Here is a 19,905-nt window from a genome sequence, read left to right as displayed (position 1 = left end):
GTTGTAAGTCACTTTGTTCAATTATAGGAGCTAGGATTAGGGTTTGTGAAAATTTAGTTGATAAATGCTTGTCCACATCAACATATTCATATTCACTATCAAAAGCATTAGGAGTTGTATTGCCATCATGAATAACATTTTCACCCATTTCTTCATCAAAGTTTAGAGAAAGAGGAGCAAGAACACGAATAGGAGTAAAGCCATCACATGTTTTGTGAAACTGATGATTTGGACATGTAGGTTGAACATCTTGCTTAGGAGAAAAGGGAATCATGTCAGCTGTTGGAGTCTTAGGAGATTGAGTATTTTGAGGGACAACTTCATGAGCTTGAATATGGCATCTTCGTCAGTTTTCTCTTATACAATGATTCTGTCGAGTCTTAGTGGAAGGCTGAGAAGGAGGAGGAACACTTAAAAAAGTAGGAATGTTTCTCTCCTTGATAGTTGAAGGTTTAGGTTGAGGTCTTTTAGGTTGAACAAGAGGCCAAGTAGGCCTCTTCTCTTGATAAGAGGAAGGAGGTGGAATTGTGCCATATAAAGGAGGAATGTTAGGTGTAGGAATAAGACCAAGTCCATCATGAGGAGGAGGTATAGGTCTAACCTTAGGAATAATATTGTTGTTCTTAGAAGAAGGTATAGTCACATCCATAGGAATAGGTTGACGATCTTCCTTAGGAGGGAGATTAGTTCTATCCATGAGGGGAAGAACCTCATCTTGAAGAATAATAGAAATATGAAGTGTTGGGGATCTAGGCTGACTTAAGGATAATATCATATCTTTCTTCCATTTTTGATAAAATTGAAAAAGAGCATCGCTCCTTGATGGAAGAGATTTAAATTGCTTAGGCCAAAAGAAATCAATAGGAACACTGAGGCTTCTTTCAGATGGTTTAAATAAGCTATGGTTCATAGTTATGATTTTGCCATTGTGAGGAAATTTCAAACACTTATGGATAGGAGAAGCAATAGCCTTCATGGAAGATAGCCAAGGATAGCCCGACTTCACATGAAATTTCTCAGAAGAGGGAATGATAACAAAGTTGACATCCATATATTTAGTATGAAATTCAATAGGAAGGGTGAGAGAGCCAATGGTAGGACAAGAGAATCCATAAAATAACTTCACAATCACATTAGAATAATCATATATTGCTTTATGCAATTGTAAAGTGAAAAGATACTCTTCAATTATGATATTAACCATGCAAGAGGGATCAATAAGGGCACCATGGAAAGGTATATCCTTAACCTTTGCAACTATGTATAAAGGGCCATCAGGTTCTCTAGTGGTCTCACTAGGGTCAAATGTAATACAAGGATCCTTAGGTGTATCTTGTTTTTCTACCATATTTACCAAGTTCGAAGCCATAGAGGTGAATTCCTCAGAAGAGAAAGAAGTAGGCACAATCTCAATAACGTTAGAGGTATGCGAAGGCAAGGGATCAGCGAAAATCTTAAGATTTTGATTAGGAGGAGCTACTGATTTATTCCCTTTATCATTCACACTTGCCATAGATATAGTATTATTATTAATCAAATCTTGAATCTTATTTTTCAATGTAAAACATTTCTTAGTATCATGACGAGGCCGACGATGAAATTGACAAAATTAATTGTTATCAAAATAAGGGGATACAAGTTTAGAAGGATCAACTTGTTTTATAGGAGGAAGTTTGATAACATTTCTTTGCAAAAGCTAAGACATAATACTATGTAAAGATTTATTCAAAGGAGTAAATTGTCTTTCTCTTTGGAAAAATTTAGAAATAGAAGGCACACCTATTGTAGCATTCACATTGATGTTCTTGATTGTATCATTGAACTTGATGAATTTTTTTGTTGGTTTGAACTTCACAAACAGTTGTTGAACACTCTCCATTTTATCACTCAAAGCCATAAGAGTGGATTACTCCATTTGACTCACAGCTAGTTGATAATTGTGGAGTGTTGCGAACAACTGCGGAAAGGAAGTAAACTCAAACAAAAGAATATTTTTCCTGATATATTTTTGAAAATTAGAAATGAAAATTCGTTGAATATCATTACCAGGTACATGGAAAGAAATTTGAGCACACAAATGCTTATATCTACCAATGAAATCAGTCACTTTTTCTTTAACACCTTGTTTACAATGCATTAAATCAGTCAAAGTGATTTTAGGACCAATGTTGTTTTGAAATTATTGGATGAAAGCATTTGCTAGTTGTTGAAAACAAGTGATAGAATAAGAAGGCAAAGAGAAATACCATTGTAAAGCCTTATCTCTTAGTGTTCTTGTAAACAATTTGATTTGCAAATTGAACAAGACAATGAGAAAATTGAACAAGACAATGAGGAAATTGAATTTGACAAACAAAACAACTTTAAGATCTAAGATAACCACAAGCAATTTTTACAAATCACAAGTTCAATTTTAATTTTAAAAACTGGGGTTTTTAATGATTTAACCACTAAGTTTGCAAAAAAATTAAACTTGAAAATGAAAAATATGCAATTTTGTTCAAAGGAAAGCATGCAAGACGTCAGGTTCACCAAAATGTAATGGTGGGTGAAAAATGTGTGAATGAGAGATCAAGAGGAAAGCTACCCTTTCCCTCCAAGCAGAGATGAGAGTTTCACTATGAATTTCCCTTCAAACACTTTTCACGCATTACATTGGAAGAAAAGGGGGGGGAATTCACTAGACTCAACCTCCAAAGAAGAAGATAGAATTTTGAATGAATTGAGAATGATAAGTTAATCCCCTCTTCTACTTGGAATGGAAAGGAATTGATTGAATTATGTATTAAGACTAAGTGAAAAGAGGTGAAGAACAGATAATAACTCAAGATTGAAGCATGGGATGAAGTTGTGCACCTGGATTTGGTAGTAATATGTCAAGATGAAGCCACCTTACTAATTTAAGGAAAAATTTCCCGGACCGTGGCCAAAGTGTACACGGTCCTCCGAAAAAATCCATGAAACAAAAAGGGTTTTTCTACCTCTGCAAATGGAGTCCAAATCTAAAAGTATAGCTGCGCATAGAAAAGAGAGGAAAAGGGGTTGGGATTGGGGGTTTTCCTTCAGGTCAAACCCTAGTTTTGTAATTAACTAAGTAATGAAAGAAATTACTTGCAAGTAAATATAACTAAAAGACTATAATGTAAATCACCTCAAGGGAGGTTGTAGATAGAATGTAGGTAGATTTGCTTGTGTGGAATTGAATGTTGGAATCAGTCTCCTCTTCAATGGTTGAATTCTTGACTTGAATGCAACACATAGCCTTGAACGGAGACTTGAGAATGCTCAATGCTAGAAAGGAATGCTTGAATGCTCTTGAATGCTTCATCATATGTAAATTTCCCACTCATACCACTTATGCAAATGAGAGGACAAATGCAACTTATATACTTGTCAATTAGGGTTAATGACACTAATTTTTATCATAGGCTGACATCGAGGAAGTTTTCCCACTCACTCCACAACCTTCTATGCAAACTTAGGAAAGGTCATGCCCCAAAATAGGGTAGGGATAGGGGCACCATGCCCTTGTCCTACCCTTTTCTCCAAGTCAGAGTGCATACAAGGTGGTGCAAAGGGCAAGGGAAAAGCAGTTTTAAGGGGTTGAGCAGTCTTTGGTCTCCAATCAGGCTAGGGGATTCAATTTGCATCCGTGAGGACCCTAATGTGGTCGAAAATTGCTAGGGTTGCAATTTTATGACACTACAATTAGATTTAGATCTTGTTTTTATTAATTATATTTTGTCTTTGTCAATTAGATTTATGTTTTTGTTAATTAGCATTATATTTTTACTTCCATTAGCCCTTAATTATTAGTTTTTTTTGTTTTTTTTTCTATTGTTTATTGTTTTGGGCATTTTCTAGTCTTGCTTATTGTGATAGTTGGTTTTCTTAAGTTTTTTTTTTTTAGTACGTAAGTTGGGTTAGTGTTTTGTTTCATTTGATGTGGTAGTGTTTTTAGGTTGTATTTGGTGTGGTTCGTGAGTTTTAGTTTGGCTCTTCTTTTTTTTTTAGACTAATCTTGTAGGGCTAACGATTTGTGCAGGGCATCCACCAATGCTTGTCAAAGATCATATTTTGATACTACTGACATTCTTTGGTGCAGGTTGCCTATCAAAGAACTTGTGATTTGAAATTAATTGTCTGATTTTTAGATTAGATCACACTTCAATTGGTGCTTTAAAATTAACCAGTGTCTTTTGTGTCTTGAGCAATAGGCTCTTTTTGTTTTACCTTTTAGAGGGCCTGGCTCCCAAGAAGCCCTTAATGCTCGGTGAGAGGGAATGACCCAAAGTGGTAACGGGCTAAAGCCAAGCTCTTTCGAGCCACTTTAATCAAACGTGTTTGTGACAAAAGTTGCAAGCAACGGGTGTTGGAATGGCATAGCGAGGATTAAATTCGTAAGATCTATGCCCACTCAAACAAATGCCCTTACTAGACACCTTTTGTGTTTGAAGACAAAAACCTTCTAGTTGTTGATGCAGGAGGTTAGACCTCTGAAGCGGCTCACATTCTTATGGTTCTTAGTAGAGATACAAAGTTCGCCATGTGGAATTTTCATGGGGACTGGTGCTTGGCTGCCCCAGAGAAGTGAGTGTTGACGGTGGAACTAGTGGAATTAAGCATCTAAGTATCCACTCTGAATTGTGTAGCTTGGGGTAACCCCCAAGTAAGATTCAACAACTATTGTCCTAACCAGCCTTAGGATTATACTTGAATGTGTTTTTATTTCAAAATCAAACAAACATTTTGTCTACTGTGTTTTCTGAGTGTGTGCAAAACAAACATGAAAATTTCACAATCAACACCACACTTGAAATTGAAATACTTTACAAAAACCTTGGTCTAAACTTTCAAGTATCCATCCACGTTGTAAAACAAAAACATTGCAAAACAACATTGTCCTTGAAACATTGAATGTGTGTTCTCAAAACAATCATTTCAAATCTCTTAAGACATCATTTTTCGAGTTATGATATTTTCGGTCCTCACATAGTCACATCTTTCTAGCTTGCCATACCTTTTAGGTCCTTGCATAGTCTTCACCTAGTTTCACCTTTCATCCTTGCTCATCTCATTTAATTATACCTATTCCTTGCATACCACCCTTAGATCAAACCTTTGCATAGCACCTTTAGATCAAACCTTTGCATACCACCATTAGGTTATACCCTTGCATAATTCCCTTGGATCATACCCATAATATTTTCATAGCCTTCCATAAATCCTTTGGGAAATAACCTTAAACCTTGCATAAGTTACTTAGGTCATTTCATCATTGTACCTATCATTTCATTATTACTTTCATAACAAAATCCAAATAAAATTTAAAAAAAAAAGCATTGCTTGCACTTAGGATTTCTCGTCTTAGGTCTAAAATCAACTTTTGATCATCAATCACTCTTATCACTTGAGGTGCATCTTCCTTGATTTAGGGAACCTATCAGTGTCTTTGAGTTGGTAATCCGCTTGGAGTTCATCATCTCCTATCATAGCATGCCCTCTCTTTGATCACTTATCCTTGTATCTATCCATCATAGCAAAAGTCAAACCTCACGTTGCAAATATTTTCAGACCTAGAGTATCCTTAGTCCTTGCATCAAACATCATTCATCCTCATGTCCCATTTAAGGTTTATTTGCACATCACTTTCCTATCATATAGATCACATTTTTGCATCAATCCTTTAGTAGTCATATCACATAGATTGCATCTTTACATTGATCTTTATTTGCATCCCAATCTCACTTATATCATATAGTTCCCCTTTGCACATTAGGGTTTGCATCATACCTTGAGTCTCATTCATCATCATATACATAAACCTTAGGTCAAAGATCAGAACAATTGCTTATGTCTCCTAACTCAAGGATCAAAATGTTTCAAAATCATCTATTTCAAGATGGAGACAACCTTATTAATTTTGATGAAGAAGAACACATTAGTGTTGGGACCAATAAAACTAGTGAAACAAATGATGAAGAAATAAATCAATCCACTATTGACAAAGCATTTCATGATCATAGATTTACTAAACTCCTTAAAGAGGTGGTTAAACATGATCCACAAGCATACTTCAAAGCCCTTGCTGACAAGGGAGTTAAATTGCCACCTGATTTTGACATATCATTGCTCACTATTAAGGACAAACCAAGAGTTAGTGAACCTAAACACACAAGGAAAAAAAATGAGGGGAGGATGAAATATCATAGATATTTCTACTTGCAACCAGGATACAAGAGATCTATGATAACAACAAAACATGCACCTACCAATGATCCCATTTTGAGTGAATTGAGAGTATTGAGACAAGAAATAGACACTCTCAATAATAAGAAGGCATCATCACACAACTTTTATATTGAGGACATATGCTCCTATCCTTTTGATCTGGGTATTTCAATGCCACCTTTTCCTAGTCATTGGGAAATACCAAAACTAGATAAGTATAGAGGAAAACAGGACCCCAAATATCACTTGAGAGAGTTTTGCGTTGCTACCTTAGAATTTGTAGTAGATGAAACATACCTCATGAAACTCTTTTCTTGCAGTCTTGGAGGAAGTGCCATGGAATGGTTCTCCCAATTACCTCTGACTATCAAATCTTTTCAAGAATTGGCTGATAAGTTTGTCTCACACTATGCTTAAAACTACGAACATGAGGTGACCATGATGGACCTCTTCAAAACAAAACAAAAACAAGGAGAATCCTTCATATCATTTTTGCAAAGATGGAGAAATATGACAAAAATAGCACCTTATGACATTCCTAATAAGCAAATTTTTGACCTATTTTGTCACAATTTAAACAAGGAAATTGGAAGAGAACTTCACCTCAAGTGTTTGCACACCTTTGATGAGGTCATAGAAATGGGATTTCGGATTGAAAAAACACTTATTGACGATGGCACTATAAAGATAAATGATGATAAAGATCACAGAGGATTGAGTTCAAACCATAAAACACCCTTTTGGGCTCGAAACAAGAATGTGGTCAATGACGGAGTTGTTGACGTGAAAAATGTTAAAACATAATCACTTGTTTACAACCTTAAGGGTTCATCCTCAGACAAAGGAAAAGAGAAACAAAGAAGCTTCCCTGAATAAAATTTTACACCAAATTGGGACAATCGCTCGAATCAGCATTGAAATAACTCCTTGAAAATAATCTTATAGCATTGCTAGAGATAAGGGAATATAACCTCAAGTTAAACCCCCATGGTGGAATGATGATCACTTTTGCGACTACCATAGAAACAAGGGTCATAAGACTAACAGTTGTAATAAACTCCAACATGTTATACAAGACCTTCTTGATGAGGGAAAGATTTCGGTTGATGGACATACTCCTTCTAGTAACTCCGATCGTGAGATATTCAAAACTCCTTTCCCTAAGCATGACAAGGATAAAGGGAAGGCCCCAAAATCTGGTGATTGCATGAATTGTACCAATGATAAATATGATTATACCATAAACAACATTAGTGAGGTTGATAATCATGTGAATACCTCTATCATAAAGGGAAAAGAAATTGATTGTAATGTTACCACTAATAGAGACACATTTATTCTTAAGGGCTCTAATTCTAAACTTGCTACACCATCTTCACAATACAACCTTATAGAGCATTTAGGGAAGATGCTCGCACATATTTATATACTTGAGTTGCTACACTTATCCCCTGAGCATAAAGCTATCCTTGATAAAGTGCTCACTACCACTACCATGCCTATAGACCTACATTTAGATCAATTTCAAGCTATGGTGGGACATATTTCCTCCCCTCATACCCTCACTTTTACCGAGAATGATGACTTGTGCATGCAACAATCCTATAATTCACCTTTACACATTGAAGTTCTTGTCCATAGAGTTAAGATCAAGCAAGTTATGATAGATGGAGGAGAAGATCTAAATATTTAAACTCTGAAATTGATCAAAGAGCTTGGGTCTGATAAAAATGCAATTGATCCAAAGAAAAAGATTACAATAAAGGCATATGATGAAAAGGGATGCTCATCCAAGGAATCAGTTACATTGCCTATTAAAGTGGGACCTATGGTGAAGGATGTGGTTTTCCAAGTCCTTGATCTCCCCTTGACCTATAATATTCTCCTTGGAAGGCCATGGATCTATGCAATGCAAGTTGTACCTTCTACCTACCATCAATGTATAAATTTTATGCACAATGGTGTTGAAGTAACTATACCAAGAGATCCAAACCCTTTTATGTATTGCAACAATTTGAGCTCTAAGACTGAATCCATCATTCCTAGTAACCATGAAGCACCTCCTTCCCAAGCATACATTGATCTTGAATCCTTAAAATCATCTACTTCCAAATCCAATGAAGTTGAGATTTGAATAAAAGTAAAAGACCATGGAGTAGGGGAATATTCTGAGTCATGCTCTCTGCATTGGAAAGCTACCTTTGTCCCCTCGCACTTATGGAAAACCACAAATGACTGAGACCACATCATACACCACTACTATAGTCTGTAAACCTACTATTTTTAAAAAATGGGGAGCTTTGTACGATGAAATGGAAGAAGAGGACCTCTTGAAATGGTTATACAAAGATGAAGATACAGAGAAAGAACAAATTGCAGAACTTGAAGTCAAAATACCAGCTAAGCAATATGGAAAGGGATTGAAAATAATGAAAAGATATGGCTATGATGGTCACAGTCCTTTTGGTTTACACAAACAAGGTATACTTGAACCGATCAAACCTGAGGGTGGACGTAAGGTTCCTGGTCTAGGGTATGATACACAGAAAGATAAGACCTTGAGTACTAAGGGTAACTCGAGTGAGGTAGGGGAGTCTTCTAATGCAACATAGACTAGTGAGGAAGGTACCATTGATGACTCTAATGATTTCATTAATGTATATGACTATGATTCTATTTGTACTCTTGAGCCTATTCATAACCTTGAACCTAATCATGATCTTTTACCTCTTGCTCACCCATAACTTATTGATTAGGACCATGAGGGACAACCCTAGTTAGATGTTTTTCAAAATGATGAGGCAATCATAAACTTTCTTGGAGCATGAAGTGATTTACCCCTTGGATATCATAGGGCTAGATTCACCATAGAACTCAACAGTACAACTTACTTTGGAGAAGGTGCCAAGCCTTTCAGTCACAAAATTATGGAAAATGTCAATAGGTCTTCTAGTGAAAACCACTTTGCGGTGATTAGACCTGAAAAAAGTAAAAATAAAGGATGTATCTAAAGGTGAAAACCTCTCTGAGGCACCTGAGGATGGAAGGATTGGCACACTTCCTCTAGCATTATACCATGAGAATTCATCTATGTTAGTGGAAAAGATAGTACCGACAAACTTGGGCACATAAGAGAAACCAAAGATTATACATCTAGTCAAATCATTGACCCCTGAAGAGAGAATAGAGGATGTCCAGTTTTACAAGGAAAGACAGGTTAATTTTGCATGGTCTTATGCAGACATGCTCTGAATTGAGCCTGATTTAGTTATGCATCACTTGTCTTTACCACCAGGGGAAAAACCTATCAAACAAAAATTGAGAAAAATGCACCCTCATATGGCACTATTGGTAAAGGAAAAATTACAAAAGCTACTAGATGTTGGATTTATAAGACCTGTTGACTATGCTAAATGGATTTCAAACTTGGTACCAATTTCAAAACCTGATGGGACTGTCTATGTTTGCACAAATTTCAGATATTTAAATAAAGCTTGTCCTAAATATGACTTCCCACTTCCAAATATTGACATGATAGTGGATTCCACAGCAGGAAACGAGATGTTATCCCTCATGGATGGGTTCTTGGGCTATAATCAGATCAAAATTGCTCCTGAAGACTAGATCAAAACAACATTCACTTGTCCTTAGGGAACTTTTGGTTGGAATGTCATGCCCTTTGGATTGAATAATGTTAGAGCTACTTATCAACGTGCAATGACCACTATCTTTCATGACATGATGCACACATATTTGGAAGATTATGTAAATGAATTACTTGGAAAATATTACACCAAGAAGGGACATTTGGAAATCATGGATAAAAATTTTACAAGGTTGGAAAAATATAAAGTCTGATTAAATCCAAAGAAATGTGTCTTTGGGGTAACCTCTGGGAAACTCCTTGGCTACATTGTATCATCTAAGGGAATTGAAGATTCTCAAAAAGTAAAATCCATACTTGAGATGCCACCACCAAGGAATATTCATCAATTGAGATCTTTACAAGGGAAACTCCAATCTAGCTGTCACTTTATAGCACAACTGGTAGATAAGTGTCAACCATTTTAGCACCTACTACATAAAAATGTTTCATTAAGATGGGATGACAAATGTGAATAAGATTTTCAACAGATCAAAGAATACCTAATGTCACCACCAGTGTTAGTACCTCCCACAAATGACAAGCCTCTACTACGATATATATCCACAACTGCCATAGAATTGGGGGTACTTTTGGCTCAACATGACTCTAAAGAAAAATAACATGCAATATATTACATCACTCGTACCCTAGTGGGATATCAGCTTAATTATATTCCTATTGAGAGAGTGTGTCTTGTTGTCATTTTTGCCTCGCAAAAACTGTGACATTACATGCTTACACACCAAACAAATCTCATTGCAAAAATTGATCCACATAAATATCTTCTGAGTAAAGAAGCTCTTACAGGATGACTGGCTAAATGGGTAATGATTATTAGTGAGTTTGACATTGAGTATGTAGAAAGAAAAGCAATGAAAGGACAAGGTATATCTAATCAACTCGTTGATGCTCCTGTCACAGATGATCATTCACTTATTATAGAGTTACCTAATGAGTCAATCTTAAAACCTATGGATTTTATATTTTGATGGTTCCTTCACACATGGTGGCTCTGGCGTTGGTATTCTCTTTGTCACACTGTAAGGGGATTGCATACTAAAGGCTTATAAAATACAATTTCCATGTACCAACAATATTGCAAAATATGAAGCATTTCTTTTTGGACTCCGTATGGTTGTACAATGGAAAATTTTAGATTTGTGTATTCTCGGTGACTCCCAATTAGTGATTAGATAGGTTAATGATGATTATAAGACAAAAGATGAAAATCTTATGCCATACAAGAGAATGGTGGATTATTTGAAGGCCTAATTTACCACAATCACATTTAAGTGAATTCCTCGAGACAATAATAGAGTAGATGATGCAATGGCTATAATTGCCTCCCTTGTAATTATACCAAGTAATGTCAAATACTGTGAGTTCTTGGTTGAACCTCTCTTGGAGCCTACCTGCAATGTACCACAATATGAAATGATATGTCTCATTGTTGGTCCTAATTCCTAGTGGTATGGAGATATTTATGCCTACTTACATGATAATACCTTAACTCCTGATCTATCCAACAAAGCCAGAAAAAAATTTATTTGCCAAGCCTCCCATTATACCATTTTAGTTGATACCCTATATCGTCGGGATCTTGATGGTACCTTACTTAGATGTCTTGAGTGTGATGAAGCCAACACTTCCTTGTGAGAGGTACACGAAGGTATATTTGGGGCACATTTGAGCAGTCCTACCCTAGCTAAGAAACTCTTGCGTAGTGGTTATTACTGGCCTACTATGGAAAAGGATGCTTATCAATTTGTTAAGAATTGCAAGAAATGCCAAATCCATGGAGACTTGATACATGCACCAATACAAGAATTGGAACCACTTATTACACCTTGGCCTTTTTGTCAGTGGGGACTCGACCTCATGGGCAAAATCCATTTACCCTCATCCAATGGGCACAAATTCATCATCACAGCTACTGAATATTTTGCAAAATGGATTGAAGTCATTCATCTTACCCATATCACTCAAAAACAAATTGACACATTTATTTTGAATAAAATCATATGTCAGTATGGTGTCCCCCTTTCCATCATTACTGATAACGGTCGTCCCTTCAAGAACCAAGATGTCTGTGAGCTTTGTGATAAATTTCATATCCAACACCATTTCTCCACACCATAAGTTCCTCAAGGTAATGGCCAGGCTGAGGCCTCTAACAAAAATATCCTTAGAATCCTCAAAAATATGGCCAATGAAGTTGGTCGTGATAGGCATATCCAATTGAACCCTGCCTTGTGGGCTTACCGCATGAGTGTCTACACTCCCATAGGCACCACTCCATAGTCCCTTGTTTATGGTTCTGAAGCTATATTTCCCATTTGAGATTGAGGTACCTTCCCTATGGGTCTTTTTGCATAACCTGATCAGTGATGAAGACTACAGAGTCTCCTGCTTGCATGACTTAGAATTGTTGGGTGAAAGAAGACAAACTACTTTTCATCACCTTAGAGCATATCAATAGCGCATGTGCAGAAGTTACAACCATAGAGTTATATCTCGCACATTTGAGGTTGGTGATCTTGTCCTTAGAGAAAATCCAAAAAACTAGCAAGACAGAGAGAGAAGGGGCAAGTTTGAACCTAATTGGCTTCGTCCATATATTATCACTGTTGTGTATGGATCGGGAGCATATTCATCGGCAACTCTCGGGGGTGAACCACTTGAAGGTCCCATCAATATAATTCACCTTCGCAAATTCTATACTTGAGTAATTCAAAAAATTTCTTTAAAAGATCCTAAAAGAAAAAATTAGAAAAATATCCTAAAATTTTTTTTTAAAATTAAAAAAAGATCTTGAAAAAGTACAAAAAAATATGAGAAAAAGATCCTGAAAAAAGATTGTCACTCTAGTGAACAATTGGTAAACAAGCGCCTTGTGACACAAAAAAAAAGTGCAAAATCAAAAAAAAGTAAAGAAAAATAAATTTGTCCACTGGTGAAAATCTGGCAAATAGGTGCCTTGGGCAAGTACCACGGTGAAATTTGGGCAACCGGTGCCATGCGTAGAGATTTCACTTCTCCTTCCTTCAGTACTCTACTTGATCATGCCTTATTGTATCTACTCTCTCGTTCCATAATGCTTCTCTTGCATATTACGCTAGCCTTATCCCTCACTGGGGCATCTCCTTAACCTTAGGAGTGGGTGGGGATAGTTGGCATCTCATAGTCAAAGGACCCATCTTCTAAAATATCCTGAAAAAATCATAAAAATCAATAAATGTGCTGAAAAAAATCATAAAAAACATAAAATGTGCTGAAAAAGCCATAAAAATCATAAAATGTCCTAAAAAAACCCTAAAAATCATAAAAATCCAAAAAAACACATGTAATAAACATTGCGATGACACAAACACTTCAGACAAGCATGCTGCTTTGCACTTCAACGAATTCATGATGTGATGAGATTATGATTGAGCAAACATAACAACATCTGATTGACTTATTAAAATCAAACACATTAACTATGAGCAAAAATCATTCGACATGAAACATATTGTTTGCTTATTTTCTTATTTTCTTTTGATTGTCTCTGATTTTATTTTTTGGTGACATGTCTTTTAGCTTTTCCGGGATGTCTCTGACTAGAGATTTTATCTCCAGGATGTCTTTGACTAGAAAGGCAAGGATGGGGCATGTTCACTTGTTTGTTGCTTGCGGGATGTTCCTTAGGAATATGATGACACATCCTAGGACATGATCACTTAAGATCATCGAGGACATATTGGTCTGATACACACTGAGGCTTCCTTTACTGTGTGATATGTTTTCTTTCTCACAATTGGTGTGATTGATTCATTTGGGTCTAATTCATATCTAGATGATTTTTTGCCTTTTTCTATAATAAGCTTGATTATGATACAAGCACTTAAAAAGCACAAAAATTATCATCGCCTTCATATCATCTTTCTCATCACTCATTCTTTTTTCCATCACATTTCTCTTCTCATCCTCTTTTTCATCTACCTTTTTCATCATCTTCTTCATTCTTCTTATTGTAGTGAGATTGATCACACACTTTATCCAATTGATGCAATGTCTTTGAATCTTTACTCTCTTTATCAACCAACTTGCTTCTTGCAATCTCAACTCCCCTTGAGTCAATCAATCAATCAATCAATCATTAGATCACCTTACCTTGTGCTCGCATCAATCCCTATCAACTTAATTAGCTTAATCAGCTTATCAGTCTAGTTGTATGGTTCATTTCCATCATTGTTCAGTTACACCTCATCATCTGTGCATTTCCATCAAAAGTACATCTCAACTTAATCACTTGTGCAATATCAATCGTCCAATCTTCTCTCCCACGATCTATTGAGAGATCAATCTCCATCATTCTATTCGATCAATCTCTTGAGGGGTCATAACCAATCAATCATCATCCTTACTAGGACACCTCTAGAGCATATATTAGTTGATCATTTTCTTTGAAACAACGTGACAGGCTGCATTGTCTCAAAGAAGGGCAAAATGTAGACACAAAAATTTTCATTAATTTGTCCTCATTTAATTTCAAATATCTATGAACATCAGGCAAATTTTTTAATTATTACACTATTATTTCTTCATAATTCATTATTCATAATTTCCATATTTCACTATATTATTATTAATATCTCATCATTTATCTATTAAATTTTCTAAATAAAACATTATATCATATTCATTTATACGCCTTCATTCATTCACCTTATATAAATTTCTCAATTTATTTAATAAAGCCCTTTAATATCCCCTCCTACCACTTACCATTTCCCATTTACCCCTCATCTTCCCTATACCACTCATCTTGCATTATCCCATATTCATCCCACAACATGAACTCACCCGAAGAAAATCTATTTTAAACAAGGCTCCCTCTCTTATTTGAGTATCTCATCTTTATGCGCCAAACTTATGTCAGTTTGCATCCCATTATCTTGACATCTTGAGCACATATCCACTATCTTTGCATTCCCAAATCTCCATTTCCTCATAGCCTTTTGCATAAGTTCTTCTGAGAGAAATAATATTAAATGTGAAATCTTGAGGAATAGGAGTGCAATGGAGTAGAGCTTGATAGCATGCATGTGCATTTCTAGCTTAGATTTTTTGTTTTGCATGTGTATATTTTGTAGGTACTTCATTGTTTGATGTTGAATCACTTTGATATTCTCCCATAAGATCTCAGGCTTGATTTCTCCATCTACAGTTACTATTGATGGGATGCAGTGGTTGGTAAATGATTGTTGTTTGTAGATGATACAATGGATAAGAGCATTGAGGTTGCGATGGGATGTGATGGTAAGTGGAATATGACAATGGTGTGTTATGTGCTTTTTGAAAAATAGGTTGATATTAGACTTGATGATGAGTTGGTTGCAGTTGTGGTTGATAATGCTGAGGTGAAATTTGTGAAGCTCTAACTTGAAGGTGGTGAGTTGACAGATTGGGTGGCTGAAGGAAGGATTATGTAGCATATTATTGATGCAAGGCGATGCTACCTTGGGGTATGTATGTATTTTGAGTGGTAGTTGTGGTGGTGGACAAGGATAAATAATTGACATAGGTAGGTGTAGGAGTAGGTTGTGGGTGAGGTTCATTGACCAGAGGAGGGGCAATATTAGCTTGTTTGATGGTTCGTGAAGCATGTTGCAACAAATGCACACTAGACTGACCAATTTGGCTAACAAGTCGGAACTCCTTATGCTTACACCACAGCTTGGGAGAAGTTGAAAGTGGTAGACTGGGAATTTTTGATTGAATGAGGGGCATGTGAGGATTGAGATAGTGTGGTAGTTGGCTAGAAATTAGGGTGAGAGGGAGAAGCATGTTGTGTAATCAAACTTTTGATGATGGAAGCAAGAGGTGGTGGTACAACGATGAATGAAGAGGGAGGAATCATAAGCAATTGGTAGGGGATGATAAGTGAAATCTAAGTAGGCCATGTCGAGGGTATACCAAATTGGAATGGAGCTCTTGAGGATAATAGAAGACTATGAGTCATCGTCTATATGGATTGTTGTGAGACGAGGTGTAATGAGGTGTCGAAAATAACCAAAGGTAGACACGATTATTGTGAACTGGTGTGGGAAAAAATTTGTGTTCTTGTAGGTTGGGTGGAGTATGGAAAAGATGCCGATAGTTGATTGGAGAAAGTATCAGGATCCACTATCTGTTGAATGATGGGTTCGTCACTTTGTGGGATGGGAACTGTAGGTGTATCCTAACTGGGCATATATCCTTGGGGAAATGGTATCCCTTGTTGTAATAGATTATCCAAGATAACCTCATGATTATTGCCAATGATTTGATTGATCATGGCAGCATTGTTAGCTTGAAAATCCTCAAGAGACTAAGACGTGGGAGCCTTGGGATGATCTACCCAGATTTGATCAACCTGGGCAGATTCGGATACAGACAGTGTGGGCATAGCACCTAACAAGGTGTAAAGATAATATTTTTAATCCATTTTTCTCTTTTGTAAATGGGTTTGGGGATTGGACATAAAAATATTTTATGATGTGGAGATGGTGGGTGGCGAATGTAGGCGATAAGGAAGAACCTATTATCTAGTGATGATAAAAGGATTATGTGTAGCTAATTCTAGAGAAGGAATTATCAACTAACGTTTGATGCCTTAAATCTAAAAAATACGCTAGCATCCACCAAACACAGTGTATATCCGTGGGACTATCGAGATGACCTAACATGGTGCAAATCCACTAAAAGACAGAGCAAATCCTCTTAACTATAGAGTGAATCCTCTAATTGATAATGGCTCTAAAGATAAGTGAAAGGAACAATGACTATGCTAAGTGTATTCAAATTTTCCAACTAAGAGTGAGGTGATCCCATAATACAGGGTTACACTTTTTGGCCAAACTTGACACTCAAAACAACATTTTACACCTTATCTCCACTTTCTAACACTTATAGAAACTAAACCATTAAGAATTTGAAGATGAAGTAAACTACTAATTTGTGAGATTTTTCATATAGATTCTAAATATATATTTTTTTAAATAATTAGAAATGAATTGTCCATATTGTTATGTAACTTTTAATAACAATATTTATAGTAATTAATATTTTTTAGAAGTGACAATTATTTTGTAGTGCATAACATTTTTTATAGCAAGAAGGAAATTCTATTTTTTTAAATATAGATTTGTCAAACCAATATCTAGTGGATGGATATTTTCATACTTTGTTGTTACATATATTTTTTCTAGTTAATTTTTGAAAGAGTAATTGTAATTTGGACAGAGGTTTATTCCGTAATGCATAACTTTTTTTGTATGCATCTGAATTAATTTCTTTGTGTTAAAATGAGGATATCGATACCTAGGGAAAAGATTTTTTTTTTCTCTATTTGTCAATTTTTTAATGTGTGAAACACACTCCTTAATGTTTGATGAAAACCTACATTCATAAGAATTAAAGTATAAATATATTAAAAATTATACTATTTGGAAAGCTTATAATAAGGACTACATAATTAAAAACAAATAAATGAATTCATTCGACCCCCAAAAAGCTAATGTAGAAGTTGTTTTTGTCAACATTTTTATAGGTGTGAAGGAGACTCCATTATCAGTATGATTTAAGAGTATAGAGGTTATATTCAAGGGATTTTGATCTAAGAGGCTTTGATATAACTCTTCTCAATTAATTACTTCAAATGGGACCTATCAAGGCTTAGATAATTATATTCTCTAAAAAATATGATTTCAACAAAATTCAAGATGTACCAAAAAGTATAACCCACTATTATGGGATCACCCAGTGCAAATCTGCCAAAAGGTTGCTTGAATCCACTAAAATGATCTGTGAATCCGCTAAAATGACAAATGAATCTGCTAAAATGGCAAGTGAATTCGCTAAAACAACATGTGAAATTTGTGGCTCCACCCGAAGATAGCAATTCCACTAGGCTATAATTGTTGAGAAATTGCATGGATCTACCCAAAGCTAGAGTGATTCTGCTATGCTAGGACTATTGAGAAAATTCATGAATCCACCCACGGATAAAGCAATTCCACTAGACTAGGACTTTTGGGAAAATTTGTGAATCTAACCAAGGACAAAGCGATTTTGCTGACCAAGACTATTGGGAAAATTCGCAGATCTATTAAAGGATAGAGCGGCTCCGCTAAACAAGGACTATTGGGAAAATTTGAGAACCCACTAAAGGACAGAGCAGTTTCACTAGACTAGGACTATCGAGAAAATTCATCGATCCGCTAAACTAAGACTAGACTGTTTTGACAAAAGGACTAAGAAACATTGAAAATAGTAACGCAAAAGGTCGACTCAAACTAGACTGAAAGTAGGTGATTTACTTGATATCCACAGGAAAATATAGCAAAGATGCCAACAACCTAGCTAGACTACTAGGCTCATAGTGAAAGCGCTAATACGAAAAAGGGTGGATAGATAGAGCTCCAGGCCTATAAAGATATTTCCCTTTCCTCTCTCTCCAAGAGGTAAGATAATCCCAACCAAGAGATTCCTATCTCAACCCAAATAAGTACATCGTAAGTAAATTTGGGGTACGATCCACTATGGGCATAACTAATGGTGTTGGCACAACCAATTCATTAGTTAATATTGTCATTGATGACTAACACTTATCAGTGAATAAGGCCAAGTTTATAGGCAAGGAGGTGTGGTAAACCCCAATGGTTTACTCATGGCTGCAAATAGTATGGAGGATTCAGTGCTTCCCAAATATGCATTATTGATAAACTTAAGTAGTATGTTGGTACAAGACTAATTGGTTGAAGGACAAATAGAGTAGCTAACCGGTTAGTCAAGCACCCGATAGGTGTTGAGATCAGTTTTTTAAAATTGGCAGATGAAATGATGATGCGGTCACAAGAGATGACTTAGATTGTAGTTTAGTAGTCTTATGCACGACTGGAACACTCTAGACAAACAAGTGATTAGTCTGATTGATGATCAGTGACCGGTGGCAAAAGATTAAGAGTTACACCGGTTAACCGGTCATACAAGTTGAAGAATGCTATCCATCGAGAATCTCTGAGTAGTGACTGGTAAGCTGGATGCGATGACCAAAGGTGAGTCAGTCATGGCAAGATATCATCAAACAAATGGCTAGTGAAGTCTACAACAGTTAACAACTAGTTAAGGTGATCTTTGTGTGGATTTTCTGGTTTGCATTAAAGAGATAGAACATGACCTGGAGGTTGGTGAAATTATGAGTTATGGAGGCAAATAAGGATGATTTGCTAGCGAGATTGATGGAGAGTGCACACATAGAGTGCAAGAAGAATTGGGAAGATTTGAATTTCAAATCTACTAAGTGTTAGGTGTAAACTCATTGAGGATTCAACGGGTATGTGTTGGCAAAATATGGTATAAAGGTTTTTGGTGAAAACCAAAAAGATTGCTTGTAAAAATTACAAAATGCAATTTTGAAGAGAGGTGATCCAGCAAGGTGAGAAGAGGGAAGAACTGCTAAGTGAATAGAAGAGTGGTGAAGAGAATGTGCAGAGCTTAGATAGTGTGAAGAGAAGAGAAAGAATACAAAGCACTAGTAGAGTGTAGAGCAAGTGTAATGCAGAGCACTAGTAGAGTGCAGAGCAAGTGTAATGTAGAGCACCAGTAGAGTGCAGATCAAGTGTAACTGGTGGTCAAACTGAAGAGCTTCATTTGGATCTGATTAAGCTAACAATAGTTATTACTTCAGATCATTCTCTCTGTTGTTTTCTAATAACTACAACAGTAAAATCCCTTAATCGGGCGGACTTTAATAGGTCCCTTTGTAAAATACCTTAACCGAGTGACATCTTAAATGATGATCCTAAGTCATTTAACAAGGCTACCTCTAACAGGGTAAAGGTTCTAATAGGCCTTAAATAAAATCCCTTAACCGGGTGGCACCTAACGGTGTCTTTATAATCTCTTAATAGGGATGGCTCCTCACCGAGCGTACTCCAGAAGAGTGCAGATTTTGTGAGTTTCTACTCACACCATGGTTTTCTCCCATTTGGGTTTCCACATGA

This window comes from Cryptomeria japonica, chromosome 1, assembly GCF_030272615.1.
Source record: "Cryptomeria japonica chromosome 1, Sugi_1.0, whole genome shotgun sequence".
NCBI lineage: Eukaryota > Viridiplantae > Streptophyta > Pinopsida > Cupressales > Cupressaceae > Cryptomeria > Cryptomeria japonica.
This window is presented reverse-complemented; position numbering follows the sequence as displayed.